The sequence below is a fragment of the Lepisosteus oculatus genome, chromosome 22 (genome assembly GCF_040954835.1).
Source record: "Lepisosteus oculatus isolate fLepOcu1 chromosome 22, fLepOcu1.hap2, whole genome shotgun sequence".
Lineage (NCBI taxonomy): Eukaryota > Metazoa > Chordata > Actinopteri > Semionotiformes > Lepisosteidae > Lepisosteus > Lepisosteus oculatus.
In genome coordinates this window covers 5,336,207-5,342,801 of record NC_090717.1, presented here as the reverse complement: position 1 = coordinate 5,342,801, position 6,595 = coordinate 5,336,207, and positions in this window count along the sequence as shown.

Here is a 6,595-nt window from a genome sequence, read left to right as displayed (position 1 = left end):
TACTCAATTGATACATTCGAATCCCACAAAATGTGTTAATGAAATAGTAATTAAAAGGAGCATTGACCTACTGTACTTTAAAGACTCGTTAAACTCAATGTATTATAACAGAAGATTAAGTTGTAAGTGCAATCTGTTTGAAAAGATCAAAGAGAGGTTTTTAAGGAAGTTCCAAAATAAAACGCTTCTGAATATTGCAGGTTGCATGGTTGGTTATCGGTTTTAAAAAAAAATGTTGCTAACAGGATACTCATCACATACTATACACTGCAAGACGGTCACCTCTAACTAGGCACCACTTTTTCATCCCTCATATCTTTTGTGGGGAAAAAAATACAAAGGTTAACTGACCTTGTTTGTTTTCATTCTACTTCAGATCTTAATTACTTAATTGACTTCTTCATTTTAAGAAGTCAAATCTCCTCATTTTAAAGTGTTTAATCAGTTGTTGAATAAGCCCTTGAGATCTGAAGTTCCCCCTTCCTAATTTACAGGATTGAACTGGATCACCGGACAAGAATTAATGTTAAATATATCAGTTATATCGCTATTCATACTAAAAATGGAAAAGCCTTAGAATATTAGTAATGCATGTTTCCTATTATCACTAATACACTTCTACTTCCTTCATTCACCCATTTTCCAACCACTTTATCCAGTAATTAGTGTGGCCTTTTTCTTACAGTGACCTAAGCTTTGAATTAAGGCCTTTTTTTAAAGGTGATCAAGCTTGTTTCACCTGGACCTCGTTGCACCTAACGAGCTTTTGTGTGATTGGCAAGCTGCAATGCCTCACTGCACAAGCTGTATTGCTGGTCAGAGGGCTTAAAACAAATTGACAACTTTTTGTGAAAGTACATAAGCTATAGTATTAGCATTCCAGAAAATGTTTCTTTTTCCATCAGTATATATTCCTTTTCATCTCGGAAGATCTCAAGGTGCTTTACACATAGGAGGGGACCTACTGTACTTTAACTGCCTCTGAAGTGCAGAAGACATTATGCACCAGCAGTCCCTACTGCCCCCCCTCTTTATTTCTTGAGAGAGCAGTAATTATTTGTTTTTTGGCCTAACATTGTGTGAATATTAATGCTAGAGAGTGCAACTAATGTGTTCAATCCTTTGATACATTTATGCATATTCTAATGAAGGAAGGGTACATGTATTGGGTTTTGTCTATTTTTTACTCTATAGTAAAGTGTGCACTCTTTATTTTAAATCATGCATGTGTGTGTCATGACCAAGTGAAAATGGCTATGACTCACTACCTTTTGAATAAAAAGTAGGGGAAAATTCACACTTTATGGAAATCATCTTCTTTTTAAAAGCAGCTATTTAAATTGGAGTGGAATAATGCATGTCTTAGTCAAGGTCATTTTTTGTTGTAAAATTTGCAAAGAACTGCCAAGGATACATATGAAAAAGAGTCACGATGAGGGAACTCAGCTGCATATTCACATAAAAGAAAAAACTTGACAGACTTTTTCAATGTTTATGTTGAAATGTTGGGTTGATGACAGACCTCTTAGAACAAGCCCTGATAGGACAGCAGTTCTAGATGAAAATCAGTCTGAAAGAGCACTCCTATTGTTAACATCGCTGATCAATGCATATTTTGTATATGCATTGATCAGCGGTGTAAACAATATTTTGTATATCGATTAAATGTCTATCAGCCTAAGAAGAGAAGTATCTTAAATGTATTTCCAAGTCTGCAATTTTACATAAGGCAACAGTGATACTTTCTGAAGTATTCCATTCCTCTCTGTCTTGTAAAGTATAGCTTACCTGAGGTACAAGGTCAGGATGGGTAAGACATTTTCAGGTGGATTACAGAACATGAGTCATCTCTCAGACCTGATTAATACCCAGTTCTGGTATTTTTTTTTTCATTTCTGTGAAGCTTGATATTTGATTATTTAGTCAGCATAATTTCTGCGTTAAAGGATTGGCAATTTAATAGAATGCTTTTTATATATTAAAAACAGACAGCTGTCTTGTTTTGTACACTTTTTACTAAACCTTTTCATTTCCCAGAAGTGTTTAATCTGTGTGTTTCTTAATACTCAGAATCTCCCAATTATAGCCCTGGGCAAAACAAATATTGATTCATCATTCAGTCATTGAATAGTGGTCTGTTTGCCAGATCTCTTTGTTGAATGTGACAAAAGAAAGAACCCCTTGTGCTTAAATGGTTACATGTAAAAAAAAATCGCTTGTTACATTATAACTGCATAGAAATTTATTTTTATTACTACATATGTGATTACAATTTTTAAGAGCTTTTGTAGGCTATATCCATACCAAAAACAAAAATTAGTAACATTGATTAAGAAGTCTATTATTTGCAAGAATATTATTCAAAAAAGCTAAAAGAGGTTTATTCTTTGAGACGAGAAAGAAAGAATGAGATGCACAGTGTTTTTAAATTTTCATTTGTGTGGCTCTTTAGCCAAAATGCTGTGTATTTCTTTTCTTTTCAGGAAAACAATGTCCTCTACTTGTACCATCTGCAGTTTGTACGCCAACACAGGACCCCACTCTCACCTCAAATATGTGTTTGCTAGACGATAACAACAGTGAAAATTAATTTCAAGGGTTAATAGCATAAAAGATACAACATCTTTGTACACACACCTTTTAAAATTAATGTTTTCCAGAAGGCAATTCTGCTGCCTTTCTGCAGATTTTAAAAGGTCGTTTTTTGCCGCCTGCTTTCCAAGCATTAATTTTTTGTTTGTGCCAAGTGCATATTCACTCTTTTGTTCTTTTCCTGGAGCTGGAAATGGACTGCAAAGCTTGATTTCATGGGAGTTTCTTCAAACAACTGAAGGATGTCAACAGCCAGTTTGAGTGAATAGAAAGTCATCTCTCACCGTTACAAAGTTATCTCTCACACGTTTAAAGCCACCTTAAAATCCTATTGTCCTATGCATCAAACTGTCTTTGGGGTTTAAAATGAGACACTGATTGACTCGTCTGCTACGGAGACTGAGATCAGTCCTTCTTTCTAGTTTTCCATGCTGTGTGATTACTTTTGAAAGTATATCTCCACCTAAAACAGAACTTCTTAATTCCGTTCCCTAGTGGACCTAAAGAGTTCATGTCTTTCGTTTAACCCAGGAGGTCTAAAACTTTTTTTAGACCAAACAAGTACAGTACGTTAACTACTTTTGCTTGTCAGGATAGTTGCTTGGATTGGCAAAAGCACTAGGAAAATGCATGGATGGATGGCTTAATATTATTTAATTTTCTGGATCATAGTAAGCACATAGTTGTCTACATTATACTGTAGGTGCAGTATTAAGAAAAGCTAGGAATCCTGTTTCTGTTAAATCATGTTATACTGTAAATTCATAGCAAGAAAGCTGTGTACTGAAGAATTACTTTTGTGACTCTACATAAATTATATACAGTATTCCTGAATTTTTTATTAATACGGAATCAATAAAGAAATTCCTGCAACTTTCTTCAATGTTTTATTTCTATGATGTACATGACAAATTGAAACAATAGGGGATACCTATAATATCAGAGATATCATATAATTTATATGAAGTCTAGCAAATAGGCCAGTATCTATGCTTGTCATTACAATGTGTTAACAAAGTCTATAAATCCTGGGCAGCATGGATTCTGATAGATGGACTCAATATTATATTTACCTGCACTTTCTGAAACAAAATATAAATGACAAAAATGCATCTAAGTAACTAATATAAATGTATTTACTATGTTATTATTGAGCAGTATTATGAGTTGGTACTGTTGCTGAAGATGTAATATTTGTAGTGTGAAATGCGAAATGAAGGTTTCAATATTATAACAGCCCCACCCTCCAACACCAACCCCATCTGACCTCAGCATGTTTTCAAAGGGTCTTAGGTCATGGTGTTGCACACATCACTCTTGCAAATGTCAATTGTACATTTTTTTGCACACATCTCTCTGAAGATTTACAAAATAAATATTAATTGAGTTTTAAATAGAAGTTCAAGAGGAGGTTGAACCCTAATCTCACCCACATCTGCCTACAGTATGTATAATAGTGGTTCTTGCTTACTTTGTTTCACATACCTCCCTCTACCTCATCTTTGCTCTTGCAAGAACTCTGACTTATCCCTCATTAAAAGGGAAGGGCTATCCTCCTCCTAAGCAAGCTGACTTACCCCAGTGAAGCTCACTACTGGGATCACACCTTTCCTCTAATTTAATTAGGGTTTAACCAAATTACCACATTCTTATTTGCTTAAAAGATACAGTACCTTTCAGGGCAAGTTGCAGTACCTGCAAGAAATATGCATGACTGTCGCTGTAAATGTACTGTACAACAAGCTAACAAAATGTAAAATAATGCTGGCACAGGCTGAACGTGCTATGCACATGCTGTCCCAGGCAAAATGAAAAGAAAGGATAAAACTGCAGACTGTGTGGATTGCACTGTACTGCAAACACAAGCACCAAGCAAACTGCACTGCCAGATAGTCAAGGACACAGCAATGAATATGGCCTAAAGCTGAGGGACCACAGGTGCTGTCTGAACAGATGAGTCTTGATCAGGTTTTAGGGTTTGAGCGGATCTGGTTGCTATGGGTATCGTCACGCTAACCTTGTGTGCTGAAGTGCTCTATACACACAGAGATCAGAATTTCTTCTGTTTTGCTTGAAGCTTTGCAAAAAGGATACTTTATTCTGAGCATTCTTAGAGTGCTGCTATAAAAAAATAAGTACTTTCACTTTCCAGAATAAAAGTTGTTTTAAGACCCAATTAAATGAAGAAAATATTGGACATTGTCAACTCAGTAGACGGACAATATTTATAATCTAATTCATAGTGTTCTGTTGCTTTATGCTTAGAATGTACAATGATCATGGAGCATATGTAATGCATTATTTAAAATTTCAAACTTTTCTGTATGCACCACTGTCTAAAGCACCAGAGTATTGAAACAAAATACCGGTGAATCAACCTAGAAACCTTTTATCAAAAGTCTTTGCCACTTGGGAAACTCCTTCATGTTCTCAAAGTAAGATACAGAAAATTGATTCTGTAAGATGTATGAATTAAATTTAAATAGACTAGTACTCCTCTGTTCTTGTAAGATAAATGTAGAGGTGCTGAATGTTATCACGCACAGTTGCTTGTGAATAATTAGGGTGAGCTGCAATCTTAAACATGGCAAACAATATTGAAAACTATAATGGCAAGCACTATTGAAAGTACATGTATTTGACCTTCGATGGAGAACAAGGCATATACTGTAACTTTAGAGAGATTTTTCCAGAATAGACATTGAATTTAATTTCTCAAAACAGTCCTATTTTTCATTCTTCAAACAAATCACCTAGATAATATAAAGGATCTTCTATCAGATCAAAAAAATTAAATTTGCTGATTCTTAAGAGGCCAAATCAATCATTACATCTAGTTATCCTGTTACCTTTTTATTTTCCAACTTCTTCTTTTGTCTACAGTACTTTCTCTTCCATCCCGTGAATAGCAGAAGTTGGGTTTTGCTCACACTGTCAACTTAGAACCACAATTATGCATGTTTGTAAATAGAAAAACTGACTGCAGTTTATTCTGGGTCTGAACGTCTTTTACATTCACAACCGTGGTACCTGATGGTATCTGATTATTACAGTATATGCTGTACAGTACTTCACAATCTTGTATGGAAATCAGTTTTTACATCTATCTAACTGAACAGGCTCTTTCAGTACACACTCCTTACCTTCATGCTGTTTGTGAGTAATATCACCTTTAGAGACAATGCAATTTTTGGCATTATTGGAGTTTTTTTTCTATTTCTCGGTAGAGTAATACAGCTAAGCATTAAACATATTGTTTTCCTATTACCAATTTAACGCATCCCTATGAAAAGCAAAAAACTGAGCTCAAAGATCTAAGAAATATCAGTTGATTGAAGAGTGCATGTGGTACATTGTAAGCTTGACCTAGTGATGTGTGACCTCTGAAAATCTACTCCAGTTACTTGCATGCTTTTTAGCTCTTGTGCCTATGTACTCTACAATGGATTTGTTACCGATCTTGTTAATCACCTGTACTGTAAGTATGTTTTCTAGGGCATTTCTGCTGGGTGTTGTAAACAGTAAAAACACAAGATAAACAAGATAAAAACAAAAAGAGTCTTGTACTTTAATATTAATTTGAAAATGTGTCCGACTTCATAAAACATTGTCAAGACACAGGACCTTTTCTGCTCGCTTATGATCTTCAGTTGGTATTGTAATGTGCAAGATATTTACTGCCATATCTAATGTAGATTCTGCCCCTGAAATGGAGGAAAAATATGATTTGGCAGGACTATATGCCTCAGGCAAACTCAGTCTCTAAGGTAGCTATTGAAATGACTAATGTGTTGTCCCATGTTGGCAATGTAGTTAAAGGCAAGAGAGAAAAAACAAAAGAATACTATTCACGAAGAAGCTTCCTATTAAGTAAAACAAGAGTGAACTAAGTGTTGATATATTAGTGGCTGCCAATAAAACTTGGTATTGGATTGTTCTGTTGGAAAATCTTTTAGCAATTAGACAAGGTGTAAATTCAATTAGTGCTTCCTGTGCTTTGAAA